Below are 20,654 nucleotides of genomic sequence, written 5' to 3' on the forward strand. Positions count from 1 at the left end.
AGAGCACCAGTTACAAGCTGTAGGGAGTTCTTTATTTTTCTCTAAGATTATTGTCTGTATTCTACATTAGAGGGTAATATTGCTGAGATCAGGCCTGCATCACTGCTTTATGCCCAGAATTTAATACAAAGCACACCTTAGGCACTTAGTAAACCTTTGTTCAACAAACAATGGCATGGAACATCTGTGAAAAGGCAGGCACTGCATGTCTGTGAAACTGTGCAGTGCAATGGTTAGCCATGTTAGCTTCAACTGTCTGAGGCTCAGTTTTAACTGAACTGCTTATCAGTTCTGTAGCTTAGATGATCTTCTGTTGGATATCTTTCTGTGTTTCAATGTATTCATCTCTGTAAATTGGTAATCACAATACTAAATTTCTTTTTCTCCCAAGATTTACTGAGATACTACTAATATAGGTGATGTTGTATTAGCTTAAGGTGTATATCATGTTGATTTCACCCACTTACATAATATAAAATGATGACCACTGAAGCATGAGCTAACACATCCATCATGTTACCTGAATAACATTTCATTTTTGTGTGTGTGATGAGAACGTTTAAGATGTACTCATTTAGCAACTTTCAAGTACACCACGTGGATATGAGGCAACCCTATGCACTTCCCTAGTGGCTCAGGTGGTAAAGAATCTGTCTGCAATGCAGGAGACCTGGGTTCTATCCCTGGATCAGGAAGATTCCCTGGAGAAGGGAATGGCAACCCACTGCAGTATTCTTGCCTGGAGAATTACATGGACAGAGGAGCCTGGTGGGCTTTAACCCTTGTGGTTGTAAACAGCAGCACATGACTGAGCGACTAACACACTATGCACTGTTAGCAGGCACAAAAATGTGTTCAGCCAACATGCAAAGCTGTACAGAGGTACGTCAAAAACTTGGGGACAGAGCTACCATCTGATCCAGAAATCTCACTTCTGGGTGTGCCTCTAAAGGATATGAAGACAGGATCTGGAAGAGAGAGTTGCATCCCCGTGTTTGTCACAGCATTATTCACAACAGCCAAGACGTGGAAACAACCAAAGTGTCCATCAGCAGATGACTGGGCAGAGATACAGTAATACACGTATATATGCAATTGAGTATTATTCAGCCATGAGAAAGAAGGAAATCCTACCATTTTCAACAACTTGGATAAACCTTGAGGGCATTATTCTAAGTTAAATAAGTGAGACAGAGAAAGACAAATAGTGGATGATATCACTTGTGCGTGGAATCCAGAAAAGTGAACTCATAGAGACAGAGTAGAATAGTAGTTATCAGGAGCTGGGAGGTGGGAGAAGCAAAGAGATGTTAGTCAGAGTACAGACTTCCACTTGTATTTTATTATCATTTTTTAATTTATTTTAATTGGAGGCTAATTACTTTACAATATTGTGGTGGTTTTTGCCATACATTCACATGAATCAGCCACGGGTGTACATGTGTTCCTGTATTATACACCTGATAGTATCTTTACCATGGAGTGACCTGATGCTTTACCTGAAACAGAATTAAAGTGAAAGTGACAGTGAAAGTCACTCAGTCATGTCCAACTCTTGGCGACCCCATGGATAGTCCATGGAATTCTCCAGGCCAGAATTGTGGAGTGGGTAGCCTTTCCCTTCTCCAGGGGATCTTCCCAACCCAGGGATCAAACCAGGACTCCTGAATTGCAGTTAGAATTCTTTATCAGCTAAGCCACAAGGGAAGCCCAACAATACTGGAGTGGGTAGCCTATCCCTTCCCCAGTGAATCGGCCCAAGCTAGGAATCGAACCGGGGTCTCCTGCATTGCAGGTGAATTCTTTACCAACTGAGCTATCAGGGAAGCCCAAAACAGAATGAATGGTAATAAATGGTTATCTAGGATACAGGAATGATGTCACTAGCTCAGGTTCAGAGATGAAGAAAGTGAAACTGAGAGGGAGCAACTCAGAGGGTGTGTTTGAACACACCCTCCTGTTGAGAGGCAGAACCAGTGCTTGTATTTATGTTGGTCTGATGCCAAAGTCTAGGTAGTCTGTGCTACCCTCTGTTGTCTGCCAGCTTCTTAAGACTGAGAACACTGACCTCCAGCAGCTCAGTTCAGGAGAATGCCATGAACACATAAAGGACTCAGTCACAGGGCAAGCTGCCATCTCTCCTGAAGAGGACAAGGCCATAGGACTTCTGGCATTTAGAACAGTGAGGGGATAACCGCATGCAGGGGCTCCAGGAGTTATCTGGAGAGGAAGGGATTTGAAATGGGCCGGGGGGAGGACCCTATCAAGTGCTTTTCAAAAATCAAGACTCTCTGCTTCCAAAACCATCCCCCATCCATCAGTCTAGCAACTCTATCAAAAACGGAAATGAGACTGTCTGGATAATGGTTTCCACATGTTCTCTTTTTGTATGATCCTAGGTGCCAAACCACAGGCATAGGCAGAGAAGTAGGATGAGGTCATCATTTTCATTTGCTCCTTTTTGTCTTTGCAGCTTGATTCTGTGTCCGTTCTGTATATAACAGCCCAGCATGAGTAGCCAGTGATAACTGTCCATATTTATTAAGCCTCTACCCCTGTGCTGGGCACAGTTGTAAGATATTCATGTGTAGTAGCTCATTTATTCCTCATAACTACTAAATAAGAGAGGTACTTAGTAGTATCCCTACTTCACAATGAGGGAAATGAGGTCTGGAGGATGGTGGGCAACTTGTTAAGATCATACAGATAGACAGTGAGGAACCAGGATATGAATTCAGGGAGCTGGCTGCTAAAGCCTGTGTGTGTAACCCTAAGCACTTTCTATTGCCTGCGGTGAGCTCCTGAATCTTTAGGAGAATTAACAAATGCTCCTGAAGTTCAATTCAGTCAGTTCAGTTGTGTCAGACTCTTTGCAATCCCATGGACTGAAGCACACTAGGCCTCCCTGTCCATCACCAACTCCCAGAGCTTGCTCTAACTCATGTCCATTGAGTCAAGGATGCCATCCAACCATCTCATCCTCTGTCATCACCTTCTCCTCTGCCTTCAATCTTTACCAGCATCAGGGTCTTTTCTAATGAGTCAGTTCTTCACGTCAGCTGGCCAAACTATTGGAGTTTCAGCTTCAGCATCAGTCCTTCCAGTGTTAGAGGCAAGCAAATTTAAGGAAAGTTAAATCTCCTTGAAAGTTTCTTATGGTGGGACAGCACCTGTCCTTTCTTTTGGCCCCCTGTTCCTTAATCTTAAACAATGAGTTGACAATTCATTAGGAGTAACTGAGAATAACTGAGGAAGAAAGTAACTGATGTGAAGAACTGATTCATTTGGAAAGACCCTGATGCTGGGAAAGATTGAAGGTGGGAGGAGAAGGGGACAACAGAGGATGAGATGGCTGGATGGCATCACTGCCTCGATGGACATGAGTTTGGGTAAACTCCGGGAGTTGGTGATGGACAGGGAGGCCTGGCATGCTGCTGTCCATGGGGTCACAAAGAGTTGGGCATGACTGAGCGACTGAACTGAACTGAACTGAGAGAGAGACAGACTTTGTATACTAGACACATTCTTGCCTGAATCATCACTAGAATTTGCTGCCATTCTCTCAGGTCACGTGGGAATCCTGTAAGGACCAGCCTACCTGTTCATATTCAGTTTTACCCCCTCTAACTCATCCCTGAGTCTTCATTTGAGTTCCAGCAGGGAACAGTTGACATACTCAAAAAATAACTTGAAAGTGACAGTATTAGTCGCTCGGTCGTGTCCACCTCTTTGCAAGTCCAAGGACTGCAGCCCACCAGGCTCCTCTATCCACGGGATTTTTAGGCAAGAATACTGGAGCAGGTTGCCATGTCCTTGTCCAGGGGATCTTCCTAACCCAGGGATAAAACTTGGGTTTCCTGCATCGCAGGCAGATTTTTTTTTTTTTTTTTAACCATCTGAGCCACCTGGGAAGCCCCACAAAAAGTGACTTAAAAAGAGTTAAAAGAGCAAGTATCTGGGGAGAGAAACCACTAAACGCCAAGCCTGCAGAGGAGGGGGAACAGAACAGAGTTACTAGAATCTGATGGGAGCTGTGGTTTCTTAATAGAGATGAGCTTCATAAAGCTGTGGGCACAGCAGGGATACACAACCACTGTAAAGGCTGAGCACTGTGGAGCAAGGACAAGGTAAGGGATAAATACCCCAGCCTCTCTCTCTTCTCCCATATTCCAGTGCCTGCTGGAAACCAGAGGGCCAGGAGCCCAGTGAGATGTCGTCAACAGCGACTGAGCGTGGAGCTAGAGAGGCAAAAGGAGACAAACCCACAGAGGCTGCACGCGTGCATGTGTGCTAAGGCCCTGCAGTCACGTCTGACTCTTTATGACCCTATGGATGCAGCATGTCAGGCTTCTCTGCCCATGCGATTATCCAGGCAAGAATACTGGAGTGGGTTTCCAGGCCCTCCTCCAGGGGATCTTCCCAATCCAGGGATCAAACCTATGTCTCTTCCATCTCCTGCATTGGCAGGTGGGTTCTCTACCACTAGCACCACCTGGGAAGCCCACCCAACAGAGGGCATTCCTCCTTAATTTTTTGTTCTATTTGACTTCTTACAAGAAATGCTATAATGTGGATCTTCACATACTGGGCTTTTAGTTCTGCTAGATAGGTGATTACTTGTAGGATGGTCAACTCAGAGGGTGTTGGAAGTCTTAAATGTTTACAGTTGCTATCTAATTACCCCCCAAAACTGTAGCAACTTCACAACACTGTATATGTACCTTTATTAGCAGTAGATGCTTTTAATGCCTTAAATGTGTTGATCAGTTGACACAAATTATTGCTTACTGTTTTATTCTGCATTCACTAGGTGATTAATGAGATCAGAAATTATTTCATAATTATGCAATGGGATCACCTCAGTCAATTTCTGGTTTCTAGTAGGGATATTTGCTTCCTTAATTACCAATCTTTATTCAACTTGCCTTTCTTCTTTGTTTATGTAGCCTTCGCCATACTCTGGTTTGGAGTACTTTTTGTTTTGCTTACAGTCAGATTTCCAAAACATAGTGAAAGTGAAAGTCATTTAGTTCTGTCCGACTCTTTTGTGACCCCCTGGACTATACAGTCCATGGAATTCTCCAGGCCAGATTACTGGAGTGAGTAGCCTTTCCCTTCTCCAGGGGAACTTCCCAACCCAGGGATGGAACCCAGGTCTCCTGCATTGCAGACAGATTCTTTACCAACTGAGCCACAGCGTAAGTCTGACCTTTATGTGAAGACTCAACAGTGGCTGCTACCTGCCTTCAGGGTAAAGTCTAAATCCCTTTGCTGACTGACAGGGCTTTGAATGTTGTAGTTTCGAAAAGTCCCCAGTTTTATCTCTTGGTCCTCTGCACCAGCTCTGCAGCCACACCCAGGTACAAGTACAAAGCCAGCACGCTTGTGGCCTAACCCTCTGTACACTGGCATGCGCTGTTTTCTCTTCCTGAGATGACGGTCGTCACTTCCTCTTGGCCCATTAACTCCTGTCCTTTCTCAAAGGTTAATTTCCCCATTGTCTCTTCTGCAAGGCTATGCTTGTTGCTTCCTCTGTTGTCTTCCTAGACTGAATCTCCGGTGGCTGACAGGCATGGTGAACTGAATAAAAGGCAACTGATAAGCAATTTGCCAGGAGTGGAAAGTACCAAGATGAGTAAGTTCCAGTACCTGTGTCCCAGAGCTGCACAGTCTAGGGGCTGAATCCCGTCACCCACATGGAACAGAACAGCATTGGCAAAATGTTAGCAGGGCTCTCTTTGAGTTTTCCTACCGGCAGTCTTTCCAGAAAAGATCCAAGGAGGTGATTGTTCTTAGAAAAGCCACATACCATTTGTCAAAGTCCCTTCATCGTGACCTCAGTAGGCCAGCTGCAACATTTAAAGGTCACTCTAGGGAACCATACAACTACAATGAGATGTCCTCCAACCGCCACTACCCAATATTACATTTTGGTGTCCTGGGATCTTGGGGATCCACCACGACATAATGAACAAGGCTTTGCTGCATAAAGAAGCTCTGTTTTCAAGCATCACTTTCTCAGCTGGCCCATTTCACCACTGCATGGTATGTAAGTATACGCTGGACATTTTACCTCTGTTTTTTAATCCCTATCTCTCCAGAAGTCCAATCCAAGCACTTCCTACCACCTCCACTTTTAAAAAAACCTCAGTATGAAAGTTCAGAGCAGTATGATATTCTTTCAAAACTAATTCAAATAAAAATTAATTTTAAAAAATCCTTCAAATAGTAGTGCCCTATTACATTTAAACTAGGATTTGAGAAGTGCTGCGTCAGAGCACATGATGAAACAGCATGGAAGACCTAGGTAGGTAAGGGGCCCTACCACCCTGAGCCTCAGTTTCCCCACCTGTAAAATGGAGATAACGTTTGCATTTCAGGACAGTGGTGAGAAATAAAACCACACATGTTTATGAGATACCTAGCACAGTCAGTGAGAAAATAGAAATAAAAGGCAGACAATTATTTTTTTTCATTGTTTATCTAGTTTCTACTTTCTCCACTATTCAATATGTGAAACAAGACACAAGAGTATCAGACCACCTGCTTTCTAGTCTCACTTCTGACATTCACTCACTTTCTTTATCTAACCTTTGTGTATTTAGAAGAATTTAAGATGATTCAGCAGCCAACAAATAAGACACTCCAATGAGAAAATATTCATGTGATCAAATGTGAGCAGCCACATTCACCAAATCCTGCCTTGGAGAAAGTATTATATTTCTTAGAGAAAAAATATACTGAAGAGCCCTGGGTGAGGTGGTTAAAGTGTCATCTATAAGATAAACACAACTACCCATATTTAGTGAGTACCCTGATGGGTATAGGTCTGTATTTTGGAAGAGTGGTAAAAAGTAGAGGATTACTTGAAGTTGTTTTTAAATAATACAGAGGTATGAAAATTACAGTTCAGTTCAGTCACTCAGTCGTGTCTGACTCTTTGCAACCCCATGAACTGCAGCACGCCAGCCCTCCCTGTCCATCACCAACTCCCGGAGTTTACTCAAACTCATGTCCATTGAGTCGGTGATGCCATTCAGCCATCTCATCCTCTGTTGTCCCTTTTCCTTCTGCCCTCAATCTTTCCCAGCATCAGGGTCTTCTCAAATGAGTCAGCTCTTCTCATCAGGTGGCCAAAGTATTGGAGTTTCAGCTTCAAAATCTGTCCCTCCAATGAACACTCAGGACTGATCTCCTTAAGGGTGGACTGGTTGGATCCTCTTGCAATTAAAATTCAATTGGGACTATTACTGAAGGAGAATTAGGTGAAGAGAGTGTCTGAAAATTGTTATTTACTGCTTGCAAAATAGAATAAAAAGAAAAACATCCTGGTAATGACCTAAAGGAAAAAGGACTTTGGGGAAAATAGACCTATATAATGAGAAATTTGGGGGGCTTCCCAGGTGGCGCAGTGATAAAGAATCTTCCTACCAATGCAGGAGATGCGAGAAATGCAGGTTTGATCCCTGTCAGCAAGATCCCCTGAAGTAGGAAATAGCAACCCATTCCAGTATTCTTGTCTGGAGAATCCCAAGGACAGAGGAGCCTTAAGGGCTACAATCCATGGGGTCGTTAAGAGTCGGACACAACTAGGTGACTAAGCAGAATGAGAAGTTTTAGTCATATGCAATGCTTGTATCTATCTTGAGAGCTCCAGTAAAGTCTGCATCGCTTTGCAGCTGGAGAAGTCATGGTGGAACCCTGCTCCTGTCTGGTTTGGTGTGGGGCTACAGACTGCTGGTATAAATAAGAGTAGTTGCTCCCTGAGAAAACGGCAGCTGATCTAGGTTGTGTGCATTAAATAACAATTTACTGAGCTCCTGTTGGGTCTCTGGCACTGTACTTGGGGTTTCAATAGGAGGGAAATAAAACACAGTAAGCACTGATATACCATATAAGATATACAACACAGAAAAGATGCTCATCCTGAGGATGTACAGATGAGGGAAACATGTGTTCTGTGTGATGGTGATGATCTAGGGAGAGCTCCAGAGAGTAAAAGCATCTTACTAAGACCTAAATAGATGAGTAAGAGTTTGCTTAAGCTGGTAGAATGGAAAAAGACCAGCCTGGCAGAGGTAACAGCTGGAGCAAAAGCAGAAAGCCTCACAAGTGAGGAGAGGGTGACAGAAAGACAAAGAAATGAGTCTCTCTGGGGTGTATGGAGACATGAGAAGGAGGAAGGATGGAAGAGTCATCCAGGGCTGTACTTCAAAGAGTTTTTCTCTGTTTGTTATTCTTTTTTTTTCCACCCCCCTCTGTTTATTATTCTTACTCAGTAGGTCTGGAGGCACAAACATTTTTTGAAGTTTGTTCCTTAGTCTAATCCTTTAGACAGATAGAGTCAGTTTCTGATACATAACAATTATAAAATGTCTATGAAATTGAGTCAAACAAAGCCTGCCGTTCAAGGATCAATTTCTATGTGCACTTAGGCCATTTAAGATAGAGTTAATTGTCCCATGGTCTTTGTCTTCACTCTGAGATGTTCTGTATGCCAAGACTGTATGCCAAGACTATCCATCACTAGCCTCACAAGCGTTGTAATTCCCACGGTTTTCAGGGCACCGATTGCCTCTGCAGGAGAAAGAGTGAGATGGGATGAAGAGAGAAGGGACTTCCTCAGGTCTTAAGAGTGAGTGAGTGAAAGTCACTCAGTCATGTCCGACTCTTTGCGACCCCATGACCTATACAGTCCACGGAATTCTCTAGGCCAGAATACTGCAGTGGGTAACCTTTCCCTTCTCCAGGGGATCTTCCCAGCCCAGGGATTGAACCCAGGCCTCCCACATTGTAGGCAGATTCTTTACCAGCTGAGCCACAAGGGGAGCCCCCTCAGGTCTTGTAGGACTGACTGTTTTATAGAGTTCTGTGTCAACAGTTGTTGTTTGTCAAGAGTATAAGGGGAAGAGCAGCCGTAAACCATGGAACAGAGGGATTATCGTTGCGCCTCAATGCTTGGGAAACAAAACACAAGAAGAAAATGTTCCATTGAGGTCATTCTTGGATAAAACAAGCCAATTCATGTGGACCCAATTGCAATAAACCTCTCTTTCCATTTTAAGAGAAAGAACCAGAGGTGACAGGTGAATCAATTTTAAGAGAAAGAACCAGAGGTGACAGGTAGAATCACAGAGCATCACATTTGAAGGGAACTTGGTCAAGGTGGTTAAATAGAAAGCATGTGAGGTGATGACTCCAAAAATACAGGTGAAAGATCTCCACTTAAAAACATGCTAGTTTTGTGTGTGTGTGTGTGTTTTGAGGTTTTATAAAATTTTATTATTTATTTATTGATGTTGATTTCTTTCTTTACTTGGTGTTTTGGGGGACTGTTCCGGGTCTTCTTTGCTGCGTGTGGGCTTTCTTTAGTTGCTGCAAGGGGCGGGCTCCTCTCTCGTGTGGTGCACGTCTCATCAAGGTGGCTTCTCTTGTTGCAGAGTGCAGGCTCTAGCGTGCGCAGACCTCAGTAGCTGTGGCACACGGGCCTAGCGTGTGCAGACCTCAGTAGCTGTGGCACACGGGCCTACTTGCTCTGCAGCCCGTGTCACTTTCCCCGACCAGGAACCTGTGTCTCCTGCATTGACAGGCAGATGCTTAGCCACTGGGTCACTGGGGAAGTCCAAGCACATAAGTGTTTTTAAAAGTATTCCAAAGGTCATCTTCTCTAGCTACAAAGTGGAAAGCAAAACAAGCTCTGAAAAGATGTAGTGAAGGTTACAAATAAAATGAATAAAGGATCCAGTTCATGGTGGACATTTAGTAAAAGACAATTGCTTTTATATTGACCTCGTCTGTCTACTCTGTTCCAGGACTCATCATCTGAGTGTAAATGTTGAATTACTAGGAATAAGCACTCAGCACACATGGATCCTTTAAAAAATTGTTTAAACCATCTGAATCCCGTGCAGATGTCCTATGTCACTTGGACTAAAAAGGCCATATCCCACACCACTGAAATGTTCCTTGGATTTGGTCTCCATTGTAGGACAAGCACTTGGATTTTTTCAGCTTTCATAGTCTGGGCATCTTTTTAATCTTCTAAAGAACTTAAAATGAAAAATAGGTTCTTGGATGAATTTCTTCTTGATTTGTAAATATTGTGCTTAGGGAAATAAAATTAAAAATGAGAAAGTAATTAATCTATTTTTTTGCTAGAGTAACATAAGACCTATATGATCTAAACAACACTGTTATAAGCATAATTTATCTAATATTAATATTAACAGTTTGTATTCTTTTAACATTTTGCACTTTGCAAGTCATCTTTGAAATACATCTTGAGGAAAAACAAATATTTTAAAGAAACTCACTTGGACTTGCCTCACAAATCATAGAGTTGCTTTATCTACAATAATACTTTTTCCTGTACATCTGGAAAATCTTGAAGTAAAATTTATTCTGTTTCATTTTAGATGGAAAAAATATAGATTGATATCAAACAAAATGTTGGATTTAAATATTATCTTTTCCTCTGATGGATGACTATAAATGAGGCAGGTTATTTGACATCTGAGCCTCAGTTTTCTCATGGAAAAAAAAATAACATTCTCCATTTCATAGAATAATTGTGATTATAAAGCCCATAATACTGTATTGCCTCTTAAGACAGGTTTCCTAAAGCACTGCTCTTTACACCTCTCACTTTTCCTTTGCTGTTTTCAGTAACTCTTTCTTGCTATAGACTGAAAACTCAGCTCCTTATGTGGCCTTCATATGCTCTCTATATTCTGACCTTGGCTATCTTTTAAAAAATTCTTATTTTATGTGTCCTACATATACCCAAACTAAACTACTCACTATCTGCCTCACATATCCCAGAAGATCCTAACTCATGTCTTCACTTTTTCTATTTTCTCTGACAATCATGTTCTATCTCTAGCATGTCAAAATTATGCCTAACCTTCAGGATTTAAGTTGAAATGTTTCTACTTCCTTGACATTTTGAAATTTCCCCTGACATCTCCAGACTGGAAATTCCTGTTATTCTCCTCTCAACCCTCACAGATTTCAAGTCAACAACCATTTATCATGTGCCAACTGTGTGTCCAGCTCTGTGCTAATCACTAGATATATAAAGACAAGTAAGACACAATTCTTCTCTAATAATGAATAAGAGTTGATTTCATATCAAATAACTTGAAAGAAAATTCTGACAATAACCGCACATCACATTTCCCATCTTCTTATTTTATTATAAATAATTGCTAATTACTGCCTGGACTGAGGTAAACACATTTATAATATTAAAGTTTAACTTCTTCGTGAGGAGGATTATTCCCATCTTAACAATGACAAAAATAATGTAAACTTCATAGAGATTAGAAAACTTAACCTCTAGCTTTTATAACTGAGATCTGACTTCATGACTCATACCTAAACTACTCATATATGAATTCATAGTAAATATGAAGATGGCATAGTTTCTGGACTAAGGGAAGACTCCTTTCATTACAAAAAAGGCACTGTGAAATTATGAGGTGTAGTAATTTGGGAGCTACATTTAATTAATCTGTATCTACTTCCATAGCACTCAGTGTATATTTGATACTGGGTTAGTTAGTGAAAGTGAATTTTGGATGTGATCATTGCATTAGTTAGGATGAGTTAAGTCCTGTTGCTATGCCAAAGAACCCCCCAGATCTTGGTGGCTCACAGCAACACAGGTTTGGTTTTGCTCACACGGCATGGTAGTTCATTGTAGGCTTCTTCTGATCAGTACCTTGGTTGGCAGAGTAACCACATCAGCTGCATGTTGTAGTTTAGGTATCAGAAGAGAAGAACTTTGGAAAGTTCTGCATTGAAAACCATTGGCCCTTCAAGACTTAGCTCATTCTTTGCTGTTGTGGCTGTTAAATAAGAATCTGTTGATCATTCATTGATCATGCCATGAATCACATGGCAATCACTGGTGATAAAGCAAAAGTGAAAGACGATGGTTGCTCCGTTGTGTCCAACCCTTTGTGACCCCATGGACTGTGTCCTTTGAGGCTCCTCTCTCTATGGGATTTTCCAGGCATGAATACTGGAGTGGGTCGCCTTCCCTCCTCCAGGTGATTTTCCTGACCGAGGGATCAAACCCGGGTCTCCTGGGTCGCAGGCAGATTCTTTACCCCTAAGCCACCAGGGAAACCCGATAAAGCAAAGACTAGAACAAACAAGGTACCTGCACTCCAGCAGATGAGTTCAATGGTAGAGAAATAATTATCCTCAGATTATTTAATTACAATTGTGATATTATGAAGAAAATTGTGTGGAACCATAAAAGAATAAAATAAGGATGCCTCATAGTCTGAGAGTTTAGAAAAGAAGTCTCTAAAATCATGATATTTAATCTGAGACCTGAAAGAAGTTAAAATAAGCCAGGTAAAGTTGAAAGTGATGGGAGGGAAATGTAAGGAGAGTGAAGAATTTTAGAATCTTGCCCAATATACTCCCACAGAACTGGGTTAGTGTTCACGCATAGCTATTGATATATTAGCATGTAATATATCCTATTAAAATGACTATTGCTAGTACGGTTGTCTGTCCCCCTACCCTAGGCTGCATAGAATTTTATTTTCATTTCTGTATTTTCAAAGTTTGAGATTCAATAATTTTCAGAAATCTTTGTCAAAGTGATAAAACATGATAGCTTGCAGACCTGTAGAGTAAGCAGGCATTGAATGAAATTTCAAATTTTTAAAAATCTGTGTATTATATCATGTTGACACATAAAGATAATGTAATGTGAGTCAACACCAAAAGTTTCACCAGCACTTTATTTACCTCTCTTCATCTTGTTTCATTCTCCAATATATCCAATATTGTGCAAAAAAAAAAAAAAATAGTTTCCCTGTTTATATATCTATCCAATTGTGGGCATCAATAGATTATTTCAGCTGTATGTTCCTGCTAAGCAATGTCAAAATAAAATGAAGGTTATTAAATTTTGAAAATGATTAGAAGGAAAGTATAAACTAACTGTATCTCTAATTTCCCAGAAAAAAAGAGATCTATATTCAGAAATGAATAACTCCACCAATGAAAGACTAAACATATGAACTCAGTTAATGCCATTGAAAAGCTGGGGTGTTGAGCTATCAGGAAATTAATGTTCCACTCATTTATTTTTGAAAAGTGTTTGGTAGGACTTATCCCATTTATAGCAAGAGGAAAAGAGAGCTTACACATTTCTGGCAAGAAAAGGGCTTCCCAAGCTGCAGATAAATATTGATATTGGCTTTAAGGCAGCAATAATCACATGCAAAATCAAATACAATAGGCATACGGAAGATTTGAAAAACCTTACAATATTGCATTCAGTATCTTTCCATTTAAGTTAGACTTTAATCAATACTTTTGCTGTTGAAGGTTAACCAAGCCAGCAGTTTGGCTGTCAATTCAAGAAGCATACAGATTTTTTTCCTTAACACACATTTTTTATGATAAAACTGAATTCTAGGAGATGCACAATCTTAAGTTACAATTCCATTAGTTTTGACAAATGCAGCCAAGCATGCAACCTACATACCTGTCTGTAGAGTTTAACTGTCAACCTAGAATTTTCCCTTCAGTCTCTTCCCAGTTTAACTGTCCCCCAGAGGCACAGCTATTCTGGATTTTTCTTCAGCTTAGATTAGTTTTGTGTATGGTAGGAATTCCTATAAATGGAATCGCGTGTAACAGGGCCTTCTCTGTTGTGTCTGGCCTCTGTGCTCAGCATAATGTCTGTATAATCCAACCATGTTACTGAATATACAAGTAAGGTGCTGGTGTTATTACTTAATATTATTCCATTATGTGAATATACCACTGTTTGCTTATCCATTTCAGTTTTAGACTATTATGAATAAGGTTACTATGAACATTTTTTTTTTTTGCAGGTCATTTTGTAAAAAACAGATTTCATTTCCTTTGGCTAAACACTTAGAATTGCCAGGTCACACAGCAGAGGTTTGTTATAAGAAAATATCAAAACATTGTCCCAAAGTAGCTGTGCAATTTTACACTCCCGCCAGAAACATTTTAGAGTATGGTTCTCCCAACCTCACCAGTGTTTATGTTACTGTTCTCTTAGTGGCATCTCATTGTGGTTCACGAGTGTATTTATTTCCCTGACGATTAGTGGTGCTAAGAACTTCCATGTGCTTATAGGCTATTCACAGTCTGTCCTTTGTTACTACTGCTATTGGAGATGCCTTTAACATGTTGATAAAGGTGTGTTCTATTCCTAGCTTGTTAAAAGGTTTTTATCATGCATAGATATTAAATTGTTCAAAATAGTTTTTTTGAACTTACTAAGATATTAGTGGGTTTCCCAGATGGCACTAGTGGTGAAGAACCCATCTGCAGATTCAGGAGACATAAGAGATGTGGGTTCTCTCCCTGGGTTGGGAAGATCCCCTGGAGGAGGGCATGGCACCCACTCCAGTATTCTTGCCTGGAGAATCCCATGGACAGATGAGCCTGGCGAGCTACAGGCCATAGGTTTGCAGAGAGTCAGATACGACTGAAGGAACTTGACATACAAGATATTATTAGTTTTCTCTTTTACTTAGTGTAATTGATATATGTTATATATTAATATATTTTATGCATATTAATGTATATTAACAAGGTAATTCGTTTCATTGCTTGGTTTTTTAAATATGAAAGTGACCTATTTTACTTGGGACAGAGTTCTCTTAATCCTTTTTATGTGTTTTAGATTTAATTTGGTAACATTTTGTTTTGGATGTTTCTCCTAGGTTCATTCCTGGAGGGCTTTAAAAAAAACTGTTCAACATTGTTTTCACAGTTTCTGGTTCACTAGTTTTGAGGTGAGGATAAAACATTTTCATTTTAATACAGTAAGGTATGATATTGATAGCTCTGGTTAGGTGAGGGGCACACTTACAAAACCACATTAAAAAAAATAACTATTTAGTTGCAAATAATGCAACTGACAAGGGATTAATTTCCAAAATTTATAAACAGTTCATGCAACTCAATATCAAAACAAAATAAAACACCCAATCATAATTTGGCAGAAGACCTAAAGAGACATTTCTCCATAGAAGACATTCAGATGGCCTAGAGGCACATGAAAAGATGCTTAAATCACTAATTACTAAAGAAGTCCAAATCTAAGCTACAATGAGATGTTATCTCACACCAGTCAGGATGACCAACACCAAAAAACCTGTGAATAATAAATACTGGAAAGGGTGTGGGGAAAAGGGAAACTTCCTACACTGGTGATAGGAGAATTTATGGGAATATATGGAGGAGAATTTATAGGAATGGATGGAGGTTCTTTAATAAACTAAAAATAGATCTGCCATGAATGCTAAATTACTTCAGTCATGTCCCACTCTGTGCGACCCTATGGACTGTAGCCTGCCAGTCTCCTCTGTCCTTGGGATTCTCCAGGCAAGAATATTGGCATGGGTTACCATGGCCCTCTCCATCGGATCTTCTTGACCCAAGGATTGAACCCACATCTCTTATGTCTCCTGAATTGGCAGGTGTGTTCTCTACCACTAGTGCCATATGACTCCTGGACATATATCCAGGGAAAAACACGGCTCAGAAAGATACATGCACCCCAGTGTTCATTGCTGCACTGTTTACAGTAGCCGAGGCATGGAAGCAACCTAAATGTATATCAAAAAATGAATGGATATGGAAGAAGGGGTACAATGGAATATTCAGTTCAGTTCAGTCTCTCAGTGGTGTCCAACTCTCTGTGACCCCACGGACTGCAATATACCAGGCTTCCCTGTCCACCATCAATTCCCAGAGTTTGCTCAGACTTATATCCATTGAGTCGGTGATGCCATCTAACCATCTCGAGTCAGTGATGCCATCCAACCATCTCATCCTCTGTCATCCATTCTCCCCCTGCCTTCAATCTTTCCCAGCATCAGGGTCTTTTCAAATGAGTCAGCTCTTCACATCAGGTGGCCAAAGTATTGGAGATTCAACTTCACCATCAGTCCTTCCAATGAATACCCAAGACTGATCTCCTTTAGGATGGACTGGTTGGATCTCCTTGCAGTCCAAAGGACTCACAAGGGTCTTCTCCAGCACCACAGTTCAAAAGCATCAATTCTTTGGCGCTCAGCTTTCTTTATGGCCCAGCTCTCACATCTACACATGACCACTGGAAAAACCATAGCTTTGACTAGTCGGATCTTTATCAGCAGTGTAATGTCTCTGCTTATTACTCAGCCATAAAAAGGAATGAAATAATGCCATTTGCAGCAACATGGACGGAACTGGAGATCATCATCCTAAGTAAAGTATTCAGAGAAAGTCACATATCATATGATATCACTTATATGCAGAATCTGAAAAAATAGAAATGAATGAACTTATTTACAAAACAGGAACAGACTCACAGACTTAGAGAACAAACGTATGGTTACCAGGGGCGCAGGGGAAAGGGGACCAATAGACTGGGAGGTTGGAACTGACATGTACACACTACTATATTTAAAATAAAATGCCTTTCCATGAAAAAAAGATACAGAGCTCTTTAGATTTCTGCTTCTTCTTGTATCAGTGCTTTACTAAGTTATGTATTTTTTAAAAGATGCTTTTTTTCCCCTTTCACATAAGTGGTTGAGTTTATTTATGTAAAATTAGTAAATGAAAAAAGTATATGAAATTAAGGTCATAAGCCAATAAAATAGAAAAACAACAGAGAAAATTAATAAAGCCAAATATAGCTTTCTAGAAAATTACAAAACATTGATAAATCTCCTCAAGGATTCATTAAGAAAAATACAGGCACACAAATTCTCTTTATCATAAGGGAAAGGATGTCATTAAATAGTCCCCACATGAAAAAAACATAGTAAAATAATATTAACAACAAAAGGAAAAAGTAATGGGAAAAATGTATAACTTACCAACATTAATTACAAGAAAGCTGGAATGGTCATATAAATATTGAAAGGAACCTGAGGCAAAGATTTAACCTCACTTTCTATCTTTACGTGTATATATACCTTCTTTCCCTGGTGGCTCAGAGGGTAAAGTATCTGCCTACAATGCAGGAGACCTGGGTTCAACCCCTGGGTCGGGAAGATCCCCTGGAGAAGGAAATGGCACCCCACTCCAGTACTCTTGCCTGGAAAATCCCATGGACGGAGGAGCCTGGCAGGCTACAGTCCATGTGGTCGCAAAGAGCCGGACACGACTGAGCAACTTCACCTTCACATTCATTCTATCTTTACGTGTATATACATTAGTAAAACCATATGGACTTGTTTTCCATCCATAGGTTTGGACATAGTATCCTGTAGACTAGGGTATGCACCCAGCATCATTGTGTCTATCTTTGGCTGCTCTGGACTGCAGCACGTGGGCTCTCTAGTAACGGTGAGCAGCCTTCCCACTGCAGCGGCTTCTCTTGTTGCAGAGCCTGGGCTCCGGGGCTTCAGTAGTTGTGGTGCACACGGGCTTAGTTGCCCCGTGTCATGTGGGATTTTAGTTCCCAGAGCAGAGATCGAACCTGCATACCCTGCATTGGCAGGTGGCTTCTTAACCACTGGAACACCAGGGAAGTCCCCAACATAATTTAAAAATAATCACAATGATTTTACGAGAGTACATCCCCATCTATCATCAACCCTATTATATACGCTTTTACAGATTATTAGATTGTGTTTAGCACTGGTCCTCTCAGTTAAAATCTATTGAGTAGTTATTAATATGATATTAGGTGCTGTTTAAAGAAGTTTATAAGTAATGAATTAATTTAATCCCTTTCGAACCATATGAGGCAAGAATTTATAACTTTCCCTTGTTTTCAGTTGAGACATAGAGAGGACTGAGAAACTTGCCCAAGGTCACACATTTGGAAATGGCACAGTGGGCTTTGGACCCAGGCATTCTGGTTCTAGAACCTTCAGTCAAGACTTAGGGGTCATGGTGCATAATTTTTTTTTTTTAATGAATAAAGAAGAATGGAGACATATGAGACTAAAAACAAGGGAATAAAGAAGAGGAGGGGTGGAATGAAGCCAATGGAGCAAAGTAAGGAAGGGGAGAAGTATCAACAGCTTCCAATGCAACCAAGACACTAATCACATAGTAACAGAACGTTAACCGTTGGACTTGGCAACTGAAAGCTGACTCTCATTACAAAGTCTCGGTCGGGTACCGGAGGAGGAGGTCCACGATGGCGGCATGAGGACTAAAGCAGAGGTGATGAACGCAGAGTGCGAACTTCTGAGATGCTGGTGTGGAAATGTGTTTGAGGATGAATGGGGGTGGGAAAGGAAATTGTGGTTTGTGATCCTTTCGTTGAGAGGTGACTTAGCTCTTTTGTGTTTTAGAATGAGAGAAATGTGAGTGTGTTTATGGGCAGCTGAAATGGAGCCAGCAGAGTGGGAAAGATCTGTGCCTAATCCCTATTAGAAAATCATTGGGAAGACCACCAGAGCTGCCTAAAACAAAGAGGAAACAGCAGAGGCCTGTGCGCAGTGGCAGAAGCGTGAAGCCACTTCACCTGCTGCTCTGCAGTTTCCCACAGGCCACCTCGCCCTGGCATTCCCGACAGACCCCGATTCCATAGTCAAATGCTAGAGGCACATCGGAATCTTTTTTCTCTGACAAAACTGTCTGCTGGTGAATTAAGTGTGAATGAATCAGATACAGATGGAGTGAGTTTCACTGAAAATAAACATGAATTACAAAACTGGAAAAGGAAAAATGCCCAAGGAAAAATCACTGTGTGCCAAATGAAAATTGTTTGGAATGTTATTTTTTTTTTTACCTTGGCTCAATCTTCCCATCCATCCCTCTGCCGTCCTTTAACTTGTTTCCAATTTGTCTGGAGAAATGACATTTTCAGTCCTTTGGGGACCTTGGGAACAGCTCTGGGGAAACCATGGGGGTCAGAATTGATGGAAAGCAGTGATACAAGATGTGTATAGGCATTTTTCAGTCGGGACGGGGCCTGTGGGGATGCTGGGGAGAAATTATTCTGGTGTGCTTCAAGGATGCCCTTCCTCCTTAGCTAGACAGACTCAAATGTGGCAACACATCAGAATGGAAAACTCCATGAGCTTCAGAGTCAGACTGACTCAGGTTGGAATGCTGGAAATGCCATATATTAGCCATGTGCCCTTAATCAAGTGACTTGATCTCATAAGCCTCAGTTGTTATTATTTGGAAAATGGGAATAACAAGTGATCTCTAGCTCATACAAATAGTAGGCTTCAAGGAGGCTGCGCCTTCACAAAACAAAGTGCCTGGTAAATGCTATGAGTGCAGAAAGTATTTCCACCCAGAGGGGGATCACAGGGATCTCCAAAGTCATTTAAAATGTGACTTTATACCTACAATTCATACTTTTAAAAGGTCTATTCCAAGGGGTAAATGAAATAATACAGAGGGAGGACATTGATATCACTGACATTCAGTAAATGATGGCTTTGGTGTGAAGATATCAACAATTCAACTAAAACCATTAACAGGGAGTAGCCATGTGACTAGATTCTAGCCAACCAGACATAAGCAGAATATTTGGTAGGGTTTTGGAGGACGGTCTTTAAAAGGCGGCTCTTCCCGAGTGGCTCAGTGGTAAAGAATCCACCTGCCAGTGCAAGAGACGTGGGTTCGATCCTTGGGTTGAAAAGATCCCCTAAAGAAAGACATGGCAGCCCACTCCAGTATTCTCGCCTGGAGAAACCCATGGACAGAGGAGCCTGGCAGGCTATATAGTCCATGGGGTCATGAAGAATCAGACACAACTGAGTAACTGAGCACGCACACATGATTTAAAAGGAGCCCACTCAGCCAGCATGTACCTTTTATTCATGCTCTTTCCCTCTTTGTCTAGGTCACGATTATATTACTGAAAGTGGTTCAGCCATTTCAGCGGCATAATGTGATAAAGAAGGGCTGGGGAAAAAGACAGAAGCAGCCTGTATTCCTATTGGCATCTCAAAATAGCTATAGAAGCCCTCGATTGCTGACTTCCAGATTTGTTGTTGTTGTTGTTGTAATATATTACATGCATGCTAAGTTGCTTCAGTCATGGCCAACTCTTTGCAACTGTATGGACTGTAGCCCACCAGGCTCCTGTGTCCATGAGGTTCTCCAGGCAAGAGTACTGAGGTGGGCTTCCTATGTCCCCCTCCAGAGGATCTTGTAGACCCAGGGATCAAACGCAAGTCTGTCTCTGACTTGACAGCTGGGTTCTTTACCACTAGCACCACCCAGGAAGCCCTATATATTACATATATCCCATTATATTATTAGAATAGGAAGAACACACTTCCTGACTGATCTGTGACATGTGATTTTCAGTTTCTCTTACTAAAAACCAAAGCAAGTCTTACTACATGAGCTTACACAAAGTCATAGAAAACACGGAGTTCAAAATACTATAGGATTAATACCGTATACCGTCATTTGTCTGTCGAATATAAAAAAAGCCAAATTCATAGAAACAGAGAGTAGAATGGTGGTCAGCAAGGGCTGGAGGTGGGAGAAATGGAAAGATTTTGGCCACAGGGTACAAACTCCCAGTCAAATAGTGAGTAAATTCTGGGAATGTAATGTACTGCATGATAATTACATTTAGTAATACAGTATTATATATTTTAAAGTTGTTTGTAGAGTACATCTTAGATGGTCTCACCAAAAAAAAAAAAATGGTGATTATGTGATATGTT

The sequence above is a fragment of the Ovis canadensis genome, chromosome 2 (genome assembly GCF_042477335.2).
Source record: "Ovis canadensis isolate MfBH-ARS-UI-01 breed Bighorn chromosome 2, ARS-UI_OviCan_v2, whole genome shotgun sequence".
NCBI classification, from domain to species: domain Eukaryota; kingdom Metazoa; phylum Chordata; class Mammalia; order Artiodactyla; family Bovidae; genus Ovis; species Ovis canadensis.